The 26,692-nt window shown below is 42.9% G+C and overlaps 1 protein-coding gene across 2 annotated transcripts in view; it reads right to left on the bottom strand.

The window, feature by feature from the left end:
- TRIM2 (tripartite motif containing 2) overlaps positions 1 to 26,692 on the bottom strand; it is a 185,303-nt gene that overhangs the window by 148,152 nt on the left and 10,459 nt on the right. The window contains exon 1 of one of the 2 annotated variants that reach the window (XM_089670445.1): positions 23,658 to 23,892. The exons of the other annotated variant lie outside the window; for it this stretch is intronic. The gene's annotated coding sequence lies outside the window, so the exon portion shown is untranslated. Of the gene's footprint in view, positions 1 to 23,657; positions 23,893 to 26,692 lie in introns of those variants that run through there. 2 annotated transcript variants of the gene reach the window in all.

The raw sequence follows: 26,692 nt of genomic DNA on the forward strand, positions 1-26,692 counted from the left end.
AAGGCCCCTCTGTATAGTAGGGTCCCTAACTCTGATATGACAAAGCTCCATTGTGGGGCATATGCAGCAATAAATATGAGGGGTGTTCAAGTCAAACCGGGACTTTTAATTTTACAGGTATAAAAAGGGATGCTAGTGTGGTGGTACTACACGCAATAGTAAGTGGCAAGTGTGTCGTATTACTGATAGGCGGCGCACATGTCGCGGGCTGGTGCAGAGACCGTTAATCAAGATGGCAGTGATAGTGCGTGCATGGAACAGTGTGCGGTGATGAAGTTTCTTGTGAATGAAGACGTAAATATTTAGACGTGGATATTTGCAGAAGACTTAAAGCACAGTACGGTGATGAGATGCTCAGCCGCAATAAGACATTTGAAAGGTGTAAACATTTCAAAGATTGCCGTATGTCCATCAGTGATGATCCCGGCCATGGTGGTTCCCAGCCCACAGCAGTCATTCCTGTGAACATTCAGCACGTGGAACACCTAATCCTGGATAATTAACGCATAACCTGTCATGAAATTGCACAAGAGATGAATCTTTCTGTTGGAATGGTGAACACAATGATGATGAAGTGAAGCAGGCTGTCCTAGGATGGTTCAGACGTACTGACAAATCTTTCTGTGCTGAAGCTTTCCAGGCATTAGTTAAATGCTGGGATAAGTGTATAAATGTGGCAGGGGAGTATGTAAAAAAGTAAATGCAGTTTCCACTCCTTGAAATTTGTTCTTTTATTATATACATGCAAAACTTCTGGGTTGTCCTGAACTTCCCTCATAGAATAAAGGTAGATGTGGTAGCCATCTGCTTCCCTGTTGTAGATTTTCCCTCACTTCCTGTCTGGCAGAACAGAAAGTGAGGAACAGTTTTCCCCAAGGAGCACTGTATAGCAGTAAAAATCTGACAACTGTTTTTCCTCCCTTGCAGTGGGGCTGCACCCATACTGCAAGTGTTAACTGCTTATTTCTGTTCGGGGAGCAGTGCAAGCACTTGTGCATATAGAAAGCATGCTGTAAAAAATGGAAGTACTGAGAAGTTTCTTGCAGCCCCCAGTCAAATCCAAACCTGTCTTGGAAGAAACAGAGTAATGCCCCATACACACGATGAGAATATCAGACGAACGATCGGCCATTTTTTTTTCACCTGCTAGTCTCACATCGAAAGTGAAAAGGTTACTACAGATACGAAAATTCTCCTATGAAAGAAAAGAATTTTGAAAGTGATATCATGTATTGTATTGTATTTGTATTGTATTTTCAGACGACTACTGTACAGATTAAACGAAAATCGTACGATCTAGTATCGTATGAGAAAAATTTTTGCGCTTGTCCCTTCGGATATTGTTGTACGAATTGTCATGATCGCCTCTCAAAAGCTGTGTACTAACGATCCAATTATCGGACGATCGGTCCTCGTATGAACATCTTCGTACGATTTTCTTCTAGAGTGTATGGGCATTAGAGTATGGAACAGAATAGGATAACCCCCCGAAGTTAACATGTAAGATGTTCTCTGGGTTGTGTCTGCAGTGGATAACAGAAAACTCAAATAACTGAGTTAATGTTCTGATTTGAGCACAGTTGCAGTGTTTGTTAGATAGTGATGGTAATTGTCTTCTTTTATTGCCTGGATTTTCTCTTTAAAGTGTTACTAAACCCCGGGCCCTGCATTAACTATATCTGGTCTCCTACAGTACACAGAACATGGAAGTGCAATTATTTTAGTAAATATAAACTGCTAAATACCTTTTCTCATCAGCAGTTAGAGCAGTCTTGTGACTTCTATCAGTATCCAGCAGAGCACATGTTAAAGCTTGTAGGAGGAGTTTTCATTTTGCTCTAGGAGGCTTCAGAACCCCTAACCTCTGTCTGGACAGTGTTGATTGGCCCTGTGCTAATCACATGTACTCTCCCAAGAAAAAACAAAACCTCTCTAGCAATACACATCAAACTGAACATATGCAGAGTGACTCCACATGATATGTCTTATTAGAAGATAAGAGGGGGACACTGGAAGAAGGGGAGGATCAGAGAAATTAGAATCAAACAGCATTTTTACACAATGCAGAGGATTACATCTTAGGTTCCACAGTGAGTATAACAAGCATGGTTTACTGCATATACAGACCGATTTTACTGTTGTGGGTTTAGTAACACTTTAATTTAAAAGGAGTAAGAAAACACTGATGTTGAATAGCCAGATAGTAAGGCAGGCCATAGACAGTGCAAAAGTGTCTCCTTTGTGTTCTCCCAGTGGGGAAGAGGGGACAGGAGAAGACAGTGATTATTGCCAGTTGCTATAATAGCTGCTAGCGATAATCACATGTAACATCTGGCAGGCTGGTTGTACCCAAGTTTCCCATACATGGTTCGAATCTCGGCAGGTTCCTGCTGAGCAGGCCTAGATTTGAACTGTCTATGGCCAGGCTAAAAAGTAAGAATTGTTTAAAAAGGATTAAGCATATACTAGTATAATATATATATGAGTTAGACTGATGGCTGACATCAATTTTGGTAATAGGGAATGGGCAAAGAACTGTATTCCAATGTGCTTTACCTGTGTGACACTTCATAGCACTCAGAAGGACCAGCACCAGTACACAACTGACATTCTTAGGCTTCATGTACACTGCAGCTGATAAACTCATGTTCAGGAGCTTTTCTGTGTTTTTTTCAGCAGCCCCTGAACTCTCCTTTATGTTTTCCTATGTGTCCATGTACACTATGTCGTTTACAGGCAGTTGAGTTTACAGAAGTTTTTTTGAACACACCAAACTTGCGTTCAGGAGTAGATTTTATCAGCATTTCAAGCGCCAAACGCTTGTAAACGCGGCTAACCAACTTCAAGCATTTGCGAGTGGAAATTTTTTTTTAACTCTTCCATTTCCAGATGCTGTCCAGAGCCTTTTTTCATCATGAGAAATGCATGCAAAGTGCATGCAAAGTGTATTCCTGGTACTCAAATGGACCTGGTACACCATACTTTGAGGTTCTGCATGAAAGAAAATATGTAAGACACTGCTGCTATAATTTCTGCACAGGTGGAACACATCCAAACACCACAAAAAAAAGAAAAAAAAAGACAGCTAATCTCAACAAATACTGCTCTCTCTGCTTCTGCTCTCTCTATTTGTCTCAAAATGCCTGAAATAGTTAATTTTGTTACTGCTTTTCAGTGTATTCTGGGCATTTTGGAAGGTCTCATGAGGTTATCTTTAAAAAACGCAAACGCTCATAAATGTGCATAAACGCGGTATGCAAACACGGCTAAACAGATGTTTTCTAACCTACAGTTTTCCAGCAGTCAGTTTCCATCATTCAGAAGTGTCCCATGTACATGGAGCCTTACTCTGATCAGCATTTTTTTAGGGGCTTTATCTGCAACTAAAACCCTCTGGAAACAGGTGGGCAGACACAGGGAATGCAAGACAAAATCACCAACAACTGCAAATGGCACAAGCTGATGCAGATAATATCTGCACAGAAGAATCAGTGCATGACTCAAGATTGTTAGCTGATCTCTTACCACTAATTTACAAATGAGCTACAACCCTCTCCATGGAGAAAATAAAAACATCTTATTTTGTCCAGGCGCTGTTTCTTACTATCGAGTGTATTTGCAGAAAATATAATTTTTCTTCCTGTGTGTGGTTATTTCTCCTCTTCAGTAAATCTGAAGCAGGAAAAAGTTCAGTTCCCATAAAGCACTGCCACATTTCCTACCAGGTAAGGAAAGCTTTCTATTTTGACATTTCTATTTGTGTACATTCTCTATTTACTATTAATCTGTAACCTCTTGCTGAGCATGTAATACATAAGGCCCATATGTCACACATGTGCATACGTGGCCTGTGCTAAGACTTCACTCAATGCACACACTCAGTACAGTGACCGAGCTGTCACCAGTAGCTCCTGGTCCCTAGTTATGATTGGGAATGGGCAGGATGGGCTCCTGATCATGTGACCACTGTGACAGCCAATCACAGTTGGCGCGTAATCAGGAAGACCAGTCCAACCCGTCCCCCTGCCTTTAGGGACCCTTTCACACTAATGTGTTTTTGCTGCACTTTTACCCGGCTAAAAACGCAAGAAAAAAGCAAGAAAAATATTTCCTTTCCTCCTGGTCCTCCCCCTTCCCTCCCCATCCTCCTCCCCTGCTCTCCCCCTTTTTATTCTCCATCCTTCCTTGTTTCCCCACTACCCCTTCCTTCTCCCTGTCTCCGTCTCACACTCGATTTGCAAGATCTCTTGGATGGGACAATTTGTTATAGCCTTACAGACGTATTATCATATGACATGTGATTTGTCTACTATTGTCTGATTCGCTTCTTCTCTGTTCAACGTGTACTATGTTCAATTACATTTTATCTGTTAAAAAAAAAATCCTTTTATTATTGTTTCCCTATGGAGCCTGGAAAGCATAGCATCAGTGGATCAGGGGTGCAATGCCAGACTCCTGCAGACAAGCCCTGCACGTTTTAGCTCACACCTGCATATGGGCTTGGGAATGAACTATGAGGGTCCTCATCAGCGACCCTGCAGTCCATTTAGAACTACAAGCCGTCAGCCACAAAGGTTTGTGCATTCACAGGAAATTGTTAATAAATGACGTGACCTTATGGGCGGAGCCCTGCATGGATGTATTTTTTTCAAATAGTGATGGAGAAGATCCCCCACTCAGTAGTACGGAAGCGGGGGGTTTTATGCAATACCCCTCCACTATTACCATACTACGATGGCAGTACCTTTGCAGCATAATGGGGAGTGATTGGGGGAAGGTAAAAGTGTGGCCCAGCCACACATTTTTAATGTCCCTCAAACACAAGTGTAAATAAGAACTAACAGGAAGCATCTCACTGTACTTATGTAATCACCCATATGGAAGAAAAATATATTTGAAACATATTTTAAAAATATTTTTCTCAAATATATTGACATATATTTGAAATGCTACAATTAAAAAAAAAAAAAATATATATATATATATATATATATATATATATATATATATATACTGTATGTTGAAATGCGTTTTTATTACAAAAAATATGAAAAATATTTTTAAAAATACATTTCAAATATATTGTATGTCTTTAAAAATACAAATCTCCATTTTTGGAAAACATTTACAAATATATGTAAAAAAGAATCTGAAGAATATATTTAAAAAAAATATTTTTAAAAATAGATTATTTTTAAATATATTCTTCAGATTTTTTTAACATATAAAAAAGTCATTTTAACATATATTTTTACATATATTTGTAAATGCATTCCAAAAATGTAGATATGTATTTTTAAAGACATATTTGAAATGTATTTTTAAAAATATTTTTAATATATTTTGTAATAAAAACGCATTTCAACATACAGTGTATATATATATATAAAAATATATTTTGAAATATATTGAATATGGTCAAAATTGTAGCATTTCAAATATATGTCAATATATTTGGGAAGAATATTTTTAAAATATATTTCAAATATATTTTTCTTCCAAGTGGGCATCATCATTATTATGATGATGATCACACAGTACAAAAGGTGCTTTATATCTGTCTGTTTACAGTGTATGGCTGTACCTCTGTCTGTGCCCCAGAAAACAGAAATCACAAGCTTGCCTGTGCCCTCGGCCATCTCTGTAATTAATCACCTCCTGCTGCCGGGCTACAGCCTCGCTCCACCAGTAAAAGAATCATTTTGCCAGTGAAAGGCTGTGAGCACCCACGGTCAGCTGCCACTGATCGGCATTGCAAAACGCAGCACGGCTTTAGCCGCCTGCGCCCGAAATTTAAAAAAAAGAGTCCCTCTCTGCTCCTCTGGTGAACTGATGGGGCCCAGTAAAAATATAATTAATGATACAGCAGTGCCGGCTGTACTGCCCTAGGCGGCTGCCTAGTTTGCCTAGTGGTAGCGCCGGCCCTGCTGCCAAGCACAATATGCTGTAAACAATTTGCTGCAGATCCTGAATCAGAGCCACAATTATGGTGGCAATAGCCACCATGTCAAAGTGTAGGTGGGTGGCTGGGGAGGGGGGCAGTTAAAAGGTACTCATTTGAAGGCATTAAATACATCCTTTTATAGTAATACGTTGATTTCCTTTTCACAGCAGTTATTTATTTATTTAGCTAATATAATATACTATAACTTTCTTATTGTTCATGATTTAAATTCATCCAAAATCATCCATGATTATGGTGTAGTCAATACTTCATATATTAGTAGATGGTTGTTGGCATATTCTGGAATTGGAACAATAACAATTTTCTAGTTGCTGTGACCTACTTTAAGCAGGGAAGCGTATTCTGCTCCCTTAGCATTTTATTCTGTGCTTCTTCAAGCGTATTCCTTATCCCAAGTCTCTGGTGATGTCGGCATTGCAGAGCAGCCGCCCAAACAGCTTCAGGGGATACATCACAAACATCCATATGTTCACTCTTCACATTTTGAAATATCCCAAGTTTTATAAAAACGCATGAAGGGTTAGTCTGCTTGTCCTAGTCAGCCAAACTAGACAAAATCCAGCTTCTCCAGGTTTACTGTAGACTATTATTATTATTATTATACAGTATTTATAAAGCGCCAATAGTTCGCTCAGCGCTGTACATTACAAAGGGAGACAGAACATGTGACAGAACAATACCAATACAATGCAAAACATGAGGGGATCAAGGGCCCTGCTCTTTCGAGCTTACAATCTAGGAGGGAGGGGGTGGTGGCACAGGAGGAGATAGCTGTGGGGGATGGAGTGGTAGGAAGAGTGGAGGAGGTCGGCAAGTTAGCAGGGGGTGGGGTAGGCTTCCCTGAAGAGATGGGTTTTCAGGGTGCGCCTAAAGGAGAGGAGAGTAGGTGATAATCTGATGGGTTGGGGCAGGGAGTTCCAGAGGATGGGTGACACCCTGGAGAAGTCCTGGAGGCGGGCATGGGAGGAGGAGACCAGGGAACTAGAGAGAACGAGGTCTTGTGAGGAGCGGAGTGTGCGTGCTGGGCGGTACTTGGATATTAGGTCGGTGATGTAGTTCGGGGCAGTATGGTGGACAGCTTTGTACGTCAGCGTTAGGATTTTGAATTTGATCCGTTGCACAATCGGAAACCAGTGGAGGGATTGGCAGAGGGGGGTGGCGGAGACAGAGCGGTTGGAAAGGTGAATGAGTCTGGCAGCCGTGTTCAGGATGGACTGAAGAGGGGATAGCCAGCGGCGAGGCAGGCCAGTGAGGAGGGAGTTGCAGTAGTCGAGTCGTGATATGATGAGGGAGTGGATGAGCTGTTTAGTGGTTTCTGGGGTTAGGAACGTGCGGATTTTAGCGATGTTGCGGAGGTGGAGTCTGCACGAGTTTGTTAAAGATTGGACTTGGGGCTGGAAGGATAGGTTGGAGTCCAGAATGACACCCAGTACTCTGGCCTGCAGGGCGGGTTTGATGGTAGCGTTGTTGGATGTGACGGAGAAATCAATGGGGGGTGGTGTCCGGGCTGGGGGGAAGACAAGAAACTCGGTTTTGGAGAGGTTCAATTTAAGGAAGTGGAGCGACATCCAGTCTGATATGTCACTCAGTAGGTGTGTGATTCAGGCTGAGACCAAGGGGGTGAGGTGGGGGGTTGAGAGATAGATTTGTGTGTCGTCGGCATAGAGGTGGTAGTTGAAGCCGTGAGAGTGTATGAGTTGGCCAAGGGAGGAGGTATAGATGGAGAAGAGAAGGGGCCCGAGGACAGAGCCTTGAGGGACCCCAACAGAGAGGGGGAGTGAGGGGGAGGTGGTAGCATTATAGGTAACGCTGAAGGAGCGTTGTGACAGGTAGGATGAGAGCCAGGAGAGAGCAGAATCTCCGAGGCCGAGGGAGTGTAGTTTTTTGAGGAGGAGGGGGTGGTCGACTGTGTCAAAGGCCGCAGAGAGGTCAAGGAGTAGGAGCACTGAATAGTGGCCATTAGCTTTGGCGGTTAGCAGGTCGTTGGAGAGTTTGAGTAAGGCAGTTTCGGTGGAGTGTAGAGGAAAGAAACCATCCACGTTGCCTGTAGCAATCAGGGTTTTTTTTCCTTCTATTTTCTAAGCTTTCCAGGGCAATGACAGCTGAAATATAACTAAAACTCGCCATATACTATGCAAATTTCATCTAGCTGTTAACCACTTGCCCTCCAGAGGATTTACCCCCCTTCCTGACCAGGCCTTTTTTTGCGTTACCGCGCTGCGTTACTTTAACTGACAAGTGCACGGTCATGCACCCAAATGAAATTTATGTCCTTTTTTTCCTACAAATTGAGCTTTCTTTCAGTGGTATTTGATCGCCTGTGTGTTTTTTATTTTTTGTGCTATTAAAAAAGACCAATATTTTTTATTTTTTGCTATTAACTGCCTCCCATCCACCATATAGTAATATGACGGACACAAGGCGGTTCTCTCATTCTGGGAGGACGTCATATGACGTCCTCCCATTCTCACCGTGCATGCGCAGCTCCAGGAGCGCGCAGCGTGGCGATCGGCGGTGCACTGTGTCCCTCGGACACAGTGGATCACCGATCCATGGAAAGAGCCGAAGATGTTGGCTCGGTCATGTGATCAGCTGTGTCCAATCACAGCTGATCACATGTAAACAGGGAAATGCCGATTATCGGCATTTCTCTCCTCACGAGCTGTCACGCTGACAGTTCGTGAGAAGAGGTGAGCCGGTAATCAGCATTCCTCGGAGGGGACATCTACACAGATCATCAGAGCACTGATGATCAGTGTGCCCTGATGATCTGTGTAGCCCCAGCAGCGCCACCTGTCAGTGTCCATCAGTGCCAGCTCTGTGCTCATCCATGTCACCTGCCAGTGCCCATCAGTGCCACATTTCAGTGCCCATCAGTGCCACATCAATGCCACATATCAGTGCCCATCTGAGCTGCCTTTCAGTGTCACCCATCAGTGCCAGTCAGTGCCACCTATCAATGCCAGTCAGTGCCACCTATCAGTGCCAGTCAGTGCCACCTATCAGTGTGCATCAGTGCCCACTATCAGTGCCCGTGAGTGCTGCCTATCAGTGCCACCTAACAGTGCCAGTCAGTGCCAGTCAGTGCCGCCAGTCAGTGCCACCTATCAGTGCCGCCTATCAGTGCCATATATGAGTGCTGCCTTTCAGTGCCTATCAGTGATGCCTGTCAATGCCCATCAGTGCCACCTACCAGTGCCTCCTCATCAGTGCCCATCAGTGCCACCTATCAGTGTCCATCAGTGCAGCCTATCAGTGCCCATCAGTGCAGCCTCATTAGCGCACATCAGTGAAGGAGAAAAATCACTTATATACAAAATTTTATAACAAAAACTAAGAAAAAAAATTTTTTTTTTCAAAATTTGGTTTTGGTTTGTTTAAGAAAAAATAAAAAACCCAGAGGTGATTAAATACCACCAAAATAAAGCTCTATCTGTCACAAAAAAAAATTATAAAAATTTCATATGGGTACAGTGTTGCATGACCGCGCAATTGTCATTCAAAGTGCAACAGCGCTGAAAGCTGGAAATTGGCCTGGGCAGGAAGGGGGTATAAGTGCCCTGTAGGCTAGTGGTTAAACAGTAGAAAAAATTTAAAAAATCAAATTTCGTCATAAATTCAAAATGTATTCTGCTACATGCCTTTGCTACAAAAAAATCCCAATACATGTAAATTAATTGGTTTACGTGAAAGTTTTAGTGTTTACAAATGGCGGTATAGATACTGGAATTTTTTTTTTAATTGTTACTAGTAATGGCGGAAATCAGCAACTTATAGTGGGACTGCGAGACTGCGGCAGGCATTCTGACATTGGGTTGGAACTGACTTGGTGTCACTGACATTCCCAGTGACACCAATACAGTGATCAATGCTAATAAAAAGCAGTGACACTGTACTAATGACACTGGGCAGGAAGGGGTTAACATGAGGGGCAATCAAAGGGTTAACTGTGTGCTGGAAGTGTTTTACATAGGGGGCTGTGTCAGTGTGCTTCACTGTAAGCACACTGCTTTGGATGGCTGTGCTGAGCACAGCTATCCAAAGCAGTGTGCCCGAACTGGCAGGGAGGAGAACTGTTAGTAAGGAAAACAGTTCTCCTCCCCATCGTAGATCATCAGAAATCACCGCGCGCTGGCGAGTAATCACCGGTCGGGACCCGGTGATTGACAGCCACGGCCGCGAATAGCAGCGGGTAGGGCACATACCCCCCCACCTGGAAATGCTAAATCACGTGATTTTGTGCACCCGTGCCACCCTGTAGCAGTATTTCTGCTATAGGGCGGCATGGAAGTGGTTAATGAACTGGCCAAAATTTGATCAGTGGATGACCCTGTCAGCACTAATCTGCCAGGCATCCTTTGATATAAAAATTGAAGGAACTTGGAGGAAAATTGTCAGTTGAACAGTGCCTGCAGGTACTGTTTGGGTATTCTGACAGCAGGAGACACTGGCTGTCAGAATACAATAGCCACAGCGGGAGATTCGTCCATCCATGCTTTTGCAGCGCCCGAATTCTAAACAAAAGAGATCTATAGGTGTATGACCAGCTTTTTTATACCAAGCCTTATTGTTATGTATGCTCCAGTTAACTACCTGAATAAATGTTATAGTTAACCATCTTGAGACTCCCATCATAGGTTCTACGCATGTGTTCTATGTAATACAATTCTTCCACTTTTTCTCTCAACCTCTATTTTTAGGGTTACTAATTTCCTCTCAATCAACATTGACTATTTTTAGCGCTTATGCTGCTAATATTAGTAAACATATAGGAAGGTATATTATATTTACTTGTTTTAAACTTTTTTTTACAATTCTTCAGTTACTTCCTGGTTTCCATGCCTAGGCAAATGATGTCATACATCCCAAGATTCTTCAGGAGGGAAGTAGGGGCTTTCACAGCTAAGCTCATCCTCCTGCCTGCATGCCTGAGCTAAGGGCAGATAAATTCCAGATTCCAGGAAGTAAATTCATCTGCCCTTACTTAAGATGTCCACACCTAGAAATGCTAGAGGGGTGTTTTTCAAAGAGATTTCTCAGTGAAATAAATAAAAATGAATTAAATGGTGTTTTGGGTTTGTGCTCATATGCAATGCAGTTCCGCTTTAAATCCACTATTCAAGTGAACCTGTTCTTTGCCCATGCAGGACAAAACAATAAAGTCACATTAATACCAACTTCTGCAGAAGTGTACACACACCTTCCCATCATAGATAACTCCGGGGTATGAGGTCGGGGAGGAGCATATGACTCACTCTCTCTCCTCCTTCATGACATCTCCGGTGCCTAATGACTGGTTACCCAGGCACCCAGCCCTGTCACATGGGGGGCATAAAAAAGTCCTCTGCCTTGGGTAAGTATCAAGACACAACTTAGCTGGGGCTATTTCTCATTGCTTCCATTGATGTACGGAGCAACAAGGGATTGAGCGGGAAGTAAGTATAACTTGCTTTGGGGGCCATCATTAAAATTAACCTGTTATTTTGACCTGTATGGCCAAAGTGCAGGTTCATTTTTAGCATCTTTAACTTTATAAGATAATAAGAAAGGCACTGAAAATAGCAGGAAGAAATCTGCTCTAATAAAAGATATGCTTTAACAAACCTTCCAGTGAAACCACCACACTCGCATAGAGAAATGCTGGGTGGTTTGATATATATGCCAGGCATGCATATTGATTCAGCTCTATCCCAGTATGTACCTCATTTCCTAACCTCTAGATAGTCCACTTACAACACCTGAGATAGACTCATCTGTAGCAGAAATCAGCCCATGCAAAACCAATATTGGAGTCTGATGAGATTATCTGCACCTTTTATATGCCACTACCAACCCCTAGAAACATTGAGTACAATGAGCTGCTGTACTACTGAATGAGCATTGTTGTACAGAAGGGAAATCAAAAGGCTGTAATCCTATCTAGTGGCAGTTGTATTTATATGGACCTCTCTAATTAAAAATATTGTCATGCAGCACCCTCCTAGTCAGTTAGGGTGAGCTAGACTCTGATTGTTAGCAAGGAGGGCTGAGTAGCAGTCTGGGTGTGATAGCTAGCAGGGGTCGCATTATGGTCAGAGCTGAGAGGCTTTGCAGACCAGCCCTCTGGACTTTCCCCCTGCTCTAGAACTTTGGAGAAAGGTCTAGAAGCAATGGGTGGATCTGAGGAGTGGCTGGTCTGTATCCATGGAGGATCCTGTCCAATCCCCAACAAGAGGCTTGGCAAGGGGCCAGGAAAACCTTTAAGAGTAATGGAGCCTGCTCAGCAGTAGGAGAGTTCGGGTGGAAGTTGGAGATGAAGTAGTGGGGCTGGAGAACAGGAGCCTGGGAGGGGGCCCAGATGTAGACGGGCTCACCTACAGGCAGTGGAGCTTGGAAGGAGAAAAGCTCAGACCTTCACCGGCTCCCAGAGAGAGGACCACTTGTGTAGCAAGGACGGTGTGGCCTAGCTAAAAGGCCTGGTAACAGTCACCGACCCACCAGCAGCACAGGAGAAGGACTGAGTGAGTAGACCTGCACCCCCTTGGCCAGATAGGGGAAGGAGGCACTCTAGTGGGAAGCAGGATTAGCCTGCCACTCAGGACTGTTTCACTATCTATGTGGCAGCACCTGATCCCCTGCTCAGGAATTCACCCAAAACAGCTGGAAAAGGGAAATCTAGGGTCTGGGGTGGTACTACAGGAGATGCCGGCTAGCTCTCCAGAAGAAACTGCCTTCCTGTAATCATTGCATGTAGTTCAGGAAGTTGTCCTCGTTTTCTCAGTTCCATTGGGCATCCCATACACCCCTTACCCTATCCAAGTTAAAATCCCCAAATAAAAATCCAAAATACAAGCTCAAGGACTGGTTACTGACTCCTGAATGCAAGTCGGTGTGGAAATGCATGTTGTCTGGCTGTGCAGGACTATAGGGAAACCCAAAACCTCAGCAACTCCTAAGGGGGTAGTGCTACAGTCAATTTATGTATGTTTGTGCTTAAAATTATTGTAGCCGTATTAGTGCACTTGCAATAATACAGTTGATTACGGATGGTAATCTTTCTTAAGATCATTAAAGGGAAAGTTGACTTTCTTAATCTACATTGACTATTTGTAATCCTTATTATGCTAGCATTAATAAATTGATAGGAAAGTATATCAAATTTACTTTTTTAAAACTTTTTTTTACATTTATTCAGTTACCTCCTGGTTTCCAGGCCTAGGCAAATAATGTCATATATCCCAGGAGCCTTCAGGAGGGGGGGGGTTCTCAGCAAAGCACGCCCTCCTGCCTGAATGCCTGAGCTCAGGGCAAATGGATTCCAGGGCGTAAATGCTTCATTAATCATCTACCTTTACTCACTGTGGCCACGGCCAGACATGCTAGAGGAGGTGTTTTTCAAAGTGAGTTCTCAGTAATAAAGCAGAGAGACATGGATGAATGGATGAGTTTGCTTTGAATACTAGAAATGAACGTTGAATGTTGGCCAAACTATCCATCAAAAGTGATGACGAGAGAGATTGGAACCAAGTATAAAACTGCAACCAAAGGTTATTATAATAAATACCCCTAGCAGTGTTACAGCTTGTCTCAGCTTCAGACAAGCAGCACAGTCCGTATGTAAGTGTTGAGAAAAATATAAATAAAGCCACGTTAAATAATTTACAAAGTGGCGTCGCTAGGGGGGTGCGCACCGCACCTAGGTGACACCCGCTAGAGGGGTGAGACCATCCCGAGGGTGACGACAGGCCGCAGGGCTTTTTTTAGCTGAAAAGAAGCAACACAGAGTTACACCACCTCTGGCACTAGCTCTGTGGTTTCATCTCACTGGCTCCTGTGCTGTCACATCTAAGTACAGAAGCCTGGCTGGCTTCTGCATTTAGAAGTGACTGCGCAAACTCTCCGGGCGGTGTGGCTGCACAGAATCCTCCCTGCAACTGAGCTTGTGTGATGTCAGGGGTTTTGGGGGTCAGTTCCAATCCCATCCAGATCCCCCTACATTGCATTGTCTGCTTTATTGTCGGATGTCTCCCTCATTGCAGTTGCAGCTCTCCCCCCCCCCATGGTGTGCCCCTCACCTACCTGACCAGGATCTGACTGTGCAGACATATAGGATCTGCTCACACCTGACACCTCCTCTGTCCTGTCTATTGCCATTGCCATTTATGGGGAGACCCAGGGGGGGACCCCTATATTATATATGACATTCGGGACACCTATATTATACATCCTATACATAGAGTATAGACCAGGGGCTGGATTATTGTGGAAAGAGGTCCCAGAAGAACCTGCACAATAAATTTGAGTGACAGGCCTAAACAGACACTGCCACTGGGATTAACTGCTTCTCCCATTACCTATAGACAGTGGACAGGAAGCAACACTATGATCACCGCCACATGCCATACCAGCGCCCTGATCAACACCATACACCATACTAGCACCCTGATCACTGCCATACCCCATACCAATGCCCCGATCACTGCCATATACCATACCAGCGCCCTGATCACCGCCATACCCCATACCATCATCCTGATCACCGCTATACACCATACCAGTGCCATGATCACTGCCATACCCCATACCAGCATTTTGATTACCACCATACAACATACCAGCACCCTGATCACCGCCGTACACCATACCAGTGCCCTGATCACTGCCCTACACCATACCAGTGCCCTGATCACTGCCATACCCCATGCCAGCATCTTGATTACCACCATACAACATACCAGCACCCTGATCATCGCCGTACACCATACCAGTGCCCTAATCACTGCCCTACACCATACCAGTGCCCTGATCACTGCCAGCATCCAGCATTTTAGGGTCTCAACGGTGATGCTTAAATGCCTCATTAATCATCTGCCCTTACTCAAAGTAGCCAGCAATAAAGCAAAGAGACATGGATGAATGGATGAGTTTGCTTTGAATACTAAAAATGAATGAAATAGTGTTTACATGTTGGCCAAACCATCCATCAAAAGTGACAGTGAGAGAGATTGGAACCAAGTATAAAACCGCCACCAAAGGTGATTATAATAAGTACCCCTAGAAGTGTTACAGCTTGTTTCAGCTTCAGATACACTTGCAGCACATTCCGAATATAAGTCTTGAGTAAAATAAAAATAAAGCCATGTGAAATAATTCATTTACAGAATAATACTGGCCAAATACAGCTATATGTAATATTTTTGATGATAGTGGTCCTTCGAAGTATTGTTAGGATATACCCTCTAAACAGGGGTGGACTGACAACTCATGGTGCCCCGGACAATAGGAAATCATGGGGCAAAAAAGGGGGGATGTGAAAAGAAATTCACAAGAAAAAGCGGTTACATTATAGACAGAAAGCGATACCCAAAAATGTATCAATAAATTATGCTTTATTGCAAATTTTGCATATATTTAGACATTTAGGTAAATACCCCAGTTAGCCATCACCACAAGATGAGACAATACCAAAGGAATAGACCTAAAACAAAAAATTATAAAAGAAAGACGTCATGACCGGCCATAAATATGATTGTGCTGTAAAGACACAAGGTCTTATGTATATGCAGCATAGGCACACAGGAAACACCACCATGTAGGGGATGTACACAAATATTATGAGCATTAAGAACTATGCATCAAAATTGCAATGCAAAAACATTGGTACCAATGGAATATATGGACTGAGGAGCCCAACTAGACAATGCTAGTATGCTAGTATGTGTCCTCGCCCACACTCAAACCACACCCAAAAAAGCCTATGAAAGGTACCAGGGACATTTCATGGGGCCCCCTACTGACCCCAGGTCCTCGGACAGTGCCCAAGTGCCCCAATGGTCAGTCCGCCCCCTGCTTCTAAATCAAATGCAAACAGTATTTTAGACAGTGTAGATAAATATATTTCCACCAAAGGAAAACCTGAAAGCTTGCAATGTGTGGAGCTGTAAGTACTTTTTATTGATTTGTTTGTTTTACTTGACTGTCAAGATGACATGGTATTTTATTGCAATTCTTGATTGATTAGTACCTTCCATGCTATCACAGCCTTGGCAGTTTCAAAGGCTCTATTAAATTTCACAGGCATGAAAAAATAATTTCCTCATTTAGAATTCAAAAGGCATAAAGGTGAATAAACCCAAAGCAGATAATTCAGTTTTGCAAATGCTGATAGGCTAAATCATTTACTGATTCTCCCTAACGGAGTTCCCATCCTGCCTTCTTAAACAATTTAGAAATTGCTGAATGAAGATGCTTTGGCAAATTGCTGAATGAAGATGCTTTGGCAAAGCCAACCATTTCCATTGTTTATAATGCAGCAGTGAAAGAAAGGGTCTTCATAATGGACAGGGCAGGTGAGTGGACCTGCAAACTCTGATGCAGAAATTGCAATAACAGAGCCCTACAGAAATATAACAAGCTAGTAGGTGACTGAACTTGCTGGTACCCACCTAATAGCAATATCTTAAAGCAGCACTGTGAAATACAATACTTTCCCTAATCATATGCCTTATACAGTGCTTTGAAAAAGTATTTATACCCCTTGAAATGTTCCAAATTTTGTCATGTTACAACCAAAAACGTAAATGTATTTTACTGGAATTTTATGTGAAAGACCAACACAAAGTGGCACATAATTGTAAATTGGAAGGTAAATGATAAATGTTTTTCAAAATTTCTTACAAATAAATATCTGAAAAGTGTGGCGTGCATTTGTATTCAGCTCCCTTTACTCTGATACCCCTAACTAACAACTAGTGGATCCAACTGTCTTCAAAAGTCACCTAATTAGTAAATAGAGTCCACCTGTGTGTAATTTAATCTCAGTGTAAATACAGCTGTTTTGTGAAGCCTCAGAGGTTTGTTAGAGAACATTAGTGAACAAAAAGCATCATAAAGGCCAAGGAACACACCAAACAGGTCTGGGATAATGTTGTGAAGAAGTTTAAAGCAGGGTCAGGTTATAAAAAAAAAATCCCAAGATTTGAACATCTCATGGAGCTCTGTTCAATCCATCATCTGAAAATTGAAGGAGAATGGCACAACTGCAAACCTACCAAGACATGGCCGTCCACCTAAACTGACAGGCCGGGCAAGGAGAGCATTAATCAGAGAAGCAGCCAAAAGGCCTATGATAACTGTAGAGGAGCTACACAGATCCCCAGCTCAAGTGGGAGAATCTGTCCACAGTAAAACTATTAGTTGTGCACTCCACAGATCTGGCCTTTATGGAAGAGTGGAAAGAAGAAAGCCATTGTTGAAAGAAAGCCATAAGAAGTCCCATTTGCAGTTTGTGAGAGGCCATGTAGGGGACACAGCAAACATGTGGAAGAAGGTGCTCTGGTCAGATGAGACCATAATTTAATGTTTTGGCCTAAAAGCAAAACGCTATATGTAGCCGAAAACTAACACTGCACATCACCCTGAACACATCATCCCCACCGTGAAACATGGTGGTGGCAGCATCATGTTGTGGGGATGCTTTTTTTCAGCAGGGACATGGAAGCTGGTCAGAGTTGATGGGAATATGGATGGGCGATATACAGGGTAATCTTAGATGAAAACCTGTTAGAGTCTGCAAAAGACTTGAATCTGGGGTGGAGGTTCACCTTTCCAGCAGGACAACAACCCTAAACATACAGCCAGATCTACAATGGAATGGTTTACATCAAAGCATATTCATGTGTTTGAATGGCCAAGTCAAAGTCCAGACCTAAATCCAATTGAGAATCTGTGGCAAGACTTGAAAATTGCTGTTCACAAATGCTCTCCATCCAATCTGACAGAGCTTGAGCTATTTTGCAAATAAGAATGGGCAAAAATTTCACTTTCTCGAAGTGCATAGCTGGCAGAGACATCCCCAAAAAGACTTGCATCTGTAATTGCAGGGATAGGTGGTTCTACAAAGTATTGACACAGGGGGGGCTGAATACAAATGCACACCACACTTTTCAGATATTTATTTGTAAAAAAAGTTGTGAAAGCCAATTATCATTTTCTTTCCACTTCACAATTATGTGCCACTTTGTGTTGGTCTACCACATAAAATCCCAATAAAATACATTTACATTTTTGGTTGTAACATGACAAAATGTGGAAACTTTCAAGAGGTATGAATACTTTTTCAAGGCACTGTAACTTATATTAAAGTATGTATTGTGCCCAGTGAGATATGTTAAGGTATTACTTGCTGCAATGATGGATTGTAGACACATTTGAACACCTCAATGTAAACATTTAACAGTCAACCATAGACAACTATAGCATGCTATACCCATAGAATTATATATGAAATTTATTCACTGTGCACAAAGGATATTTTATGGGTTGAAGACATTTGATAATAAATATCATTTCTAAAGTCTGTCATTTCACTTGGCATATTATATCAAAGTTGTCATACAGGCAAAATGATATACACTTCAAAGTGACCAATGCCATTCCTCTTGCTATGCCATCTAACAGTGCTTGTGCTTTTTTGTCTGTTGTAAGCTGGTTAACCCCTTGGCACCGGCGCCTCCTGGCCCTTTGAGGAGTTTGTGACACTGAGAGGCGGGGTGGGGTTTAGAGTTATGTGACCAATGTGATTGGCTGTCACAGCGGTCACATGATAGGAAAGCTCCAATTGCTACTACCTTTTTGTGAGGCGCTGATAAATGTGTCGGAAGAGCAAAGGGCGCACACTCTCAGCACATATTTGTTTACACTGGGTACGCAAATATGATGCCACTCAGCATCAAGGCCAAGCCGCTGAGAGGCCCCATAGTTGCATATTGTCGGCACCAGGAAGTTAATATTCCCACTCTCCTGTCACAGCTCTGAAGAAATCCCATAGTTGCGCACTTCTTCTATCCCTCCTTGCCCCATTGGCTGAAATTATTTTTTTTCTATAATTGAATCTCAACAAGTAGAAATAAATATTAATTTGCAGCCAACTGGGAATGGAGAGATGATGCCTCTGTATAAAGGTCTGAATAAATACAGTCTGGAAGTCAGACTTGTGACGATAAAGTCACTTTTTACCCGGATTTTTACAGCTGTTATTTAGGGATTCCTGGAGAGCTGTGGCATAGGAAAAGGAGCAATAAAAAGCTTACAGTAGCCATTACACACAGGTACTGTTAGGAAAGCAAGAGCAATGGCATGGGTCACTTGAAGCCAATATCAAATTATCCAACAGTACAATAACAGAAATAAACCAACTACATTCAATATGCTAATGCAGTGAAGTTTGACAAACACCTTTCTGTACATGAAAAAAGCCTGGGCAGCTTTAAATATCTAGAAAAATGTCTTTCAAATGAATGGGCTGCCGTGCCCACACAAACCAGGTCTCAGTGGAAGCTCCAGACAATTTTTTGGGGGGTGCTGTGCGTGTGCTGGGAGAATAAGTGGGGGAGCTAATGAGGCGCCATGCTCTTGTGGGTGTGGCCAAAACTGGATGTGATCAAAAGTGGGAGTGGCTGAAAAGTGGGTGTTTCTTCACCGTCTAGAATGCAATTGTACAATCCAAACACACATGTTCCTTCATTAAAAATGGCTGTGTGTATAAGTGGGTGCTGCAGCGACCGTCAGCTGGAACCGAACAGAATAAGCAAGGGAGAATGTCACCAGCACACCAAGGATCACCAATATGGGTCCAAAAGTTTTAATAAATGATCACATAGTTACAGCAAGGCAATGTTTCGGAGTCTCACAGGACCCCTTCATCAGGCATGTGACGTCACATGCCTGATGAAGGGGTCCTGCGAGACTCTAAAATGTTGCCTTGCTGTAACTATGTGATCGTTTATTAAAATGTTTGGACCCATATTGGTGGTCCTCGGTGTGCTGGTGACATTCTCCCTTTCTTCACAGTCTATCCCCTTTATATAAACAAAATAGTGCCTTGGGGCACACAAAATTGATTGTTGGAGTAAAAGAAGCCCAAACAGGACCAGCAAGGATTTCCACAGCAAGTATAAGGGCCGGCAATGATATATGTAAGGGCGAGCCATAACACCCAGCACAGCATAATAACTAACCCCTGGCAAAGAACAAAAATAAACTCCCAGCACAGCACGATCATGGGCCGCAAGCATGGCACAATAGGGACCGCAAGCAAGGAACAATAATGAACCACAAGCATGGCACGATAATAAACCTCCAATATTGCACGATAATTATTCCCTTAGCATGGTACGAAAATTAAATCCCAGCATGGCACAATAATGAACTGTAAGCATGTCACAATAATGAACTGCGAGCATCTCACAATAATGAACTGCGAGCATGTCACAATAATGAACCACAAGTATGGCACAATAATAAACCTCCAATATTGCATAATAATAAGCCCCTTAGCATGGCACAATTAAATCCCAGCATGGCACAATAATGAACCACAGCACAGCACAGTAATAACCCCCTAGAAATATGCATTATAAACTACCAGAACTAGAGTGAAGAGGTCAGCACTATGTAGTGTATAATGTGTGGAGATTAGGACTGAGTACAACAATACTTTGCCAGTGTGCCCTCTGTACAATGGTGGTAAGTGTGCCCCCTGTACAATGATAGTCAGTGTGCCCCCTGTATAATGCATACAGTGGGGGTAGGAGAGCAGTGAGCAGCATATAGTGGGGATCAGTGAGCAGCATATAGGGGGAGGATAGTGAGCAGCATACAGTTAGGGGGGCAGGGAGCAGTATACAGTGCAGGTCAGGAGTGAGCCTTTAGACTGCTCCAATTGAGAGTGGCCTTTAAAGTGCCCATATCAGGATTGATCCCTTAGAGTGCCAAGATCAGGATTGCCCCCTTAAAATCTCCAGAGCAGGAGTGACCCCTTAGAGTGCCAAGATCAGGAGTGCCCCCTTAGACTGCCCAGAGCAGGAGTGCCCCCTTAAAGCACCCAGAACAGGAGTGCTCCTTTAGAGTACCTAGAATAGGCATACCCCCTTAGAGGGCCCAAAGCAGGAGTGACTTAGAGTGCTCAAGTTAGGAGTGACCACTTAGAGTTCCCAGATTAGGAGTAACCCCTAAAGTGCTCAGAGAAGGAGTACTCCCTTAGAGTGCCCAGAGCAGGAGTGCTCCAATAGAGTGCCCAGAGCAGCAGTGCCCCCTTAGAGCACCCAGAGTAGGAGTGCCTCTTTAAAGTGCCCAGAGCAAGAGTGACCCCTTAGATCACAGTGCTCATATAGATCCTGCTTCCCCCTATGAGTGCTCAGATCAGGCATGCTCCCTCAGAGTGCCCAGAGCAGGAGTGACCCCTTAGAGTGTTCAGAGCAGGAGTTCCCCCTTAGAGTGCCCAGAGCAAGAGACTGTGACCCCTCAGAGTGACCAGAGCAGGTGATTGATCCCATAGAATGCCCAGAGCAGGAGTTCCCCCTTTGAGTGCCCAGAGCAGGACAGTGCCCCCTTAGAGTGCCCAGAGCAGGACAGTGCCCCTTAGAGGGCCCAGAACAAGTCAGTGCCCCCCAAAGGAGTCTGAGTGATGCTTTACAGTCTAATGGTCCACTCTAATACCTGATCATTATCTGGGCACTGTAAGCAAGCACTCCTGATATGGGCACTGTAATGATTGCAGACAGTGCCAGTGCCCAAATCCAATCAGAGTGCCCAGATGATCACAGGAGGATTTCCTTCATGTGTCGCCAGTCCAGATCATGCCCCCCCCCCCCCACCCTTTTCCCAGCTCAGCGGCTCCACAGGAACAGAACAATGCCTGCCCTGCAGCCAGCGGCCTGCCTGGTGAAAAAGGTAGATTTTGGACCAATGTGAAGACTTTATTACTGTCTGTGTCCCTCTTGATCTGCTCCCACTTTTAGTCCTTGTGGCACAGAAAGTGAGGGTATATCCAAAATGTTATAATTGTCTCTGAAAAACTTGTAGAACGGGATATCTTTCAAGGACAGCACAGTGGCTAAATGGTTAGCACTTCTGCTTGGCAGTACTGGGGTCATCGGTTGCAATCCCAACCACGGCACCACCTGCCTGGAGTTTGCATGTTCCCCCTGTGCCTTCATGGGTTTCCTCTGGTTTCCTCCCACACTTCAAAGACATACTGGTACGTTACTTGGATCCTGTCTAAACTGACCCTAGTATGTGTATGTATGAGTAGGGACTGTAGATTGTACGTCCCTTGAGGGTTAGGGACGGATGTGAATGTACAATATATATACTGTATATATATATATATATATATATATATATATATATATGTAAAGCAATGCGTAAAATTGACAGTGCTATATAAGTACCTGTAATAAATAAAGGAGAACATTTCTTTTGATGTTCTGCAATGTCATATGACCATGCGGAAAAGACATTCTGTCTGGTATACTGAAATACATTTGACATGTATAGCATTCCCACACCTCCTAGTGGGAGGATAAAGCATGCTCACTCAGCCTGTGTAATGCCAACTAAAGGAAATAAATCCAAAAGTCTCTGAATGTATGGATAACAAATCATCATCGTCATCATCATAGTTGAATGATGAAAACCAATACCATTTGTCTAATCATCTGCCTGCTTGCAGGATGATTGCTCTATTTCGGAGACTAAGATCAGTGACATAAAGTAGTTAATTGGAAATGGACTAGTGTGTTCTTTTCCTTGGCAAGCAAATGACATCGAAACCCTGTCTAAAATGCTAGTATAAAATCAAGTCCTGAACTATAAATTAAAAAATGTGTCCTTTTGCACCCTTTAAAAACCCCAAATAAATATAAATTTATCTGGAAAACAACCAATGTGTTTTTGCTGCCAGTAGATGACATTTGAAATCACTCTAGAAAGCCAAAATAAATCTAGTATTTAGCTGGCAATTGCCAATCTGTTCTTTTCACTGGCGGTAGATGATTTTAGACGTCCATTCAGAAAACTAGACGATATAATTCAAGAAGGAAGGGGCACCTTGCTGTGGCTTCCTGTTGTACTATCATTTAAAGGAAACTAGCTAAATTTAAGAAAACATATGTTGTCATAATGGTCGAAAGATCTGCTCTCAAATACTTAAATTTATGTGAAAAGTACATATTTGGAAATACATCATCTACAGCTTTAACAACGTAAACATATAGCAAACAGTTATCCATCCCATGAAAACTTTGTAACACCTTGAATACAAGGTTTAAATTCTAGACTGTGGGAAATGATGCACAATGGAAGCTGTTTATTCTACATAAGGTGTTGAAAATTCTCTGGAAATTAATGTCTGTTGTGCTTCTTTCTGCCAAAGAAAGGGAACTGATTTGAGACAAGGTGTGCACTGCTACTATTCAATGGCTAAGTGGCTAAGTTGAAGAGAACATTGTGCTGGGTGCCAGCAACATGCCAATATTTTTCTGTCTGTGCAAATATCTCATTGCCTTGGTGAGATATGCATCTTGGAGATCAGTGCACTTTGCATGGCCTTGGTACATAAGTCTGATAATGGAGCAAGGTCATGCTCTTGGATAAATTCACCTTGGAAGCAAGACATGGGTAATGAGTGTATAAAATTGCAATAAAATAGATTAAAATTTTTACATCCCTTCCCTAGCATAAAACACATCAATTATCATTTTTTTTTTTTGCTATGTGATTAGTCAACAAAGGAGAGAGTTGACAGCAGTTCGGTGTTGCACATTCATTATTCAGCATGCAAATGTAAAGATGTAAGTCTTCTTTCTTCTGTAAAGGATGGACGGAGCTGTGCTGTGTTCAGCATCCTGCGATTAGACAAAGATTTACTTACATTTGGGAGGGATTGGGATCCAGTGGCTGCTGCTGAGACAAGAGGTGGATTTAGATTTGGTCGTTGCTGTTTGGCGGTGAATGGAAGACTGCAGTGTGTGTGCTTCCAGCTCACTTTCTCTATGCTGTACCCTGCATCCCTCCTGCATCCACTGCTTCTGTTATCTGTGACCTCTGCTCTGTCTTAAGGCTCCACACATATTATGTGATGTGCAGCAATGTGCTTCACCACCTCCTGCCAGCTAGTAATGACATCAGGGAGAATAATAATGATGGGTATCTATCAAAGCTTCCCAGCTGCAGGCTACAGAAAGCTGCTTCTTCAAAGAATGCGATTAGCAACAGCACACAGCTCTGAATGTGGGGTAATTCCATGTGCCTTGCCCTGTGCTCAGATATGCAGCTTCTCAATGTGTAGTATTAGACCAGAGATGGACAACATAGGCTGTAAAATGTAATAGATCTGAGGACTGGTTTTAGATAAGAAGATAAGTATTTCAATCTTTATTTCGTATCAACAAATCAAAACCTGCAATCTCTTATGCCTGGTACATACTATGAGTTTTTCTTTTTCATTCATCCCAGTGGGCTGAACAAAAAAAAAAAGCGAGGAGCTCAAGAGGAGGTCTCTGTTAGGCTGGCCACAGACGGGTAATTTTCGGCCGAATATTCGGCCGACAAACGAAAAATCGGTTGTTGCTGACAGCAATGCTGTCACCAATGTCCACAGAAAACGTCCGTTTTTCATGGATTTTCCAGCATGACCGATAAAAGTAAACGAGAAGATCCACGAAAAACGGCTGACGGTATTGCCCCACTAACAGCGTGAATATCGGATGATTTTTCGTGTGGACGAAAATTCGGCCAATAAACAACCCGTCTATGGCCTGCATTTGTACAGTGATCCCCCCACTGAGCTATTGTGTTTTGACAGGGGGACTGCCCCCACCAGAACACACCGATCAGTGCTCGCAGCCATTGGCTTGTGTTGGGCAGGTGAGCTGAATGTTGGCCAGTTTCTGTTGAGCCGGCCAATACTGGCTGATATTCGACTCGTGTGTACCAGGCATTGGGGATTTTCGATGTTTTGAAATCATTCAGTAACTTGTCGTATGTACTTCTAGAGTATAATGAACCATTGTGGGTCCATTAAGTGCCAGCAATCAATTTTTAATTTACAGTTTTATTATTCATGTTCCCATCCATTATGTTTTAGGAACAAATGCATCCAAACATCCATAGTTAATTCAAATTTGAAAGGCAACTTCAATCAAGGCCAAATTCGCTCAGCCTTATTTGTTTAGTCTGAGTGATGAATGACAATCATGATGTGCAAAGTACAGTAATATAGAAAGCAAACAGAATGTATTTTTTAAAGGAAACCTTACATGAAAGAAACCTGGAGGCTGACAGTGCTGACCTCTCCTTCTGAAATTGCTAGTTATCTGGTCACCATGCTGACCCTTGGGCTTCAATAATCGAAGCTGCCAATTTGAGACAAGTATGCATATGCTGTAAGAAGTTCTGACTTCACTGATCTGCACATTTGTTCTAGGCCAGCGACTTAGAACCTATGGCAGTCAGTGAGTCAGCAATAAAAATCAGGCAATTAACATTTTTCAAAGCAGATCAGCAATGCCTGCCTTCTTATTTATCATATGACTTGTTTACTTAGTGATCTGAATACAGCAAACTAATACCTGATTAGTTGCTATAGATAAATGCATTTTATACTCCACTGCATGGGCAGACTGACAACTCATGGGGCCCCCGGGCAATAGGGGATCATGGGGCCCCTGTGTCCTTGCCCAAACTCAAAAAAGCCTATGAAAAAGGTACCAGGGGCATTTCATGGGGCCCCCTACTGACCTCGGGCCCTCGGGCAGTGCCCGAGTTTCCAAATGGTCAGTCCACCACTGCTCCACTGGCCTTTTAGGTATTATATGCAAGAATGTTATACAACATTGCACTACAGTTAGTTTTTTTTAATATGTTTCAGTTATTGATCAGTGGCAAAATGACATGGGACATGGTGGTCAGGAACTGTACTCAAAAGGTTCACAGACAAAAGACCAGGAGGAAATGGCAGCAGCAGCAACAAAGCGACAAGGGGGAGCAAATACCTCACATGACTTGAAGAGGGCATACTAGTGTATCAAAAGATTTCTAGGGGCTCCATTTTAGTACAGTTCCACTTTAAATGATTTAACTGCACTAATAGAAGAATATTTTCTAATGGTCTGACTAATTTTTTAACAAATGAAACATAGAGCACTATGGTGCCAAGGCATGATGAAATGTTATTCTCTAGTCACAGCCCCCCCCCCCCATGTTGAGGGCATGTCATGTAACCTGTTTTGGTGCAGGAGGCAAGGGGGTGCTTGCTCATCCCCCCCCCCTTTCCTGATCTGCTGGGCTGCATGCTCAGACAAGGGTTTGGTGTGGATTTTGGGGAGGCCCCACACCATTATTTTTATTTTGGTGTGGGGATTCCCTTCAAAATCCATACCAATCCTGAAGGGCTTGGTATGGATTGGGGGGGGGGGACCCCACTTTTTTTTCTCAATTTTGGATGCGGTAAGATACAGCTTTGTGAATTGTCCCTTTTAACACTTAGATTCAGTCAATCACAGTGAACGTGGTGTAAGTAACTCTTTGTCACATTGACAATTTCTGTCTAATTTCTGAGGTATGGGGGCAAACGTTTGCAATGCCCTAGGGGTTGCTTAAACAAATATGCAACATCAAGGCCTCTCTGGAAGCATGGTCCTCTATGAAAACTCACTCCTTCTCAAACTTAGTAAAGATGTCTACCCACCTCAAGGTGCTATATATTTTGACACCACATATAAATCTCACCAAATGGGAATCTGCAGGTATTGTATCTCTATCAGACCTATTTATAAACCATGATCTTGCCTCATTCCATTACCTTCAAAACAAATTCTCACTTCCTTTAAAAGAAAGCTTTAACTATTATAGAATTGCTCATTGCCTTAAGAACACAAATATTCCACACTTCACTACAGTACCTAT

This window comes from Staurois parvus, unplaced genomic scaffold (genome assembly GCF_062004578.1).
Source record: "Staurois parvus isolate SC_StPar_1 unplaced genomic scaffold, SC_StPar_1.0 ptg000090l, whole genome shotgun sequence".
Taxonomy (NCBI): domain Eukaryota; kingdom Metazoa; phylum Chordata; class Amphibia; order Anura; family Ranidae; genus Staurois; species Staurois parvus.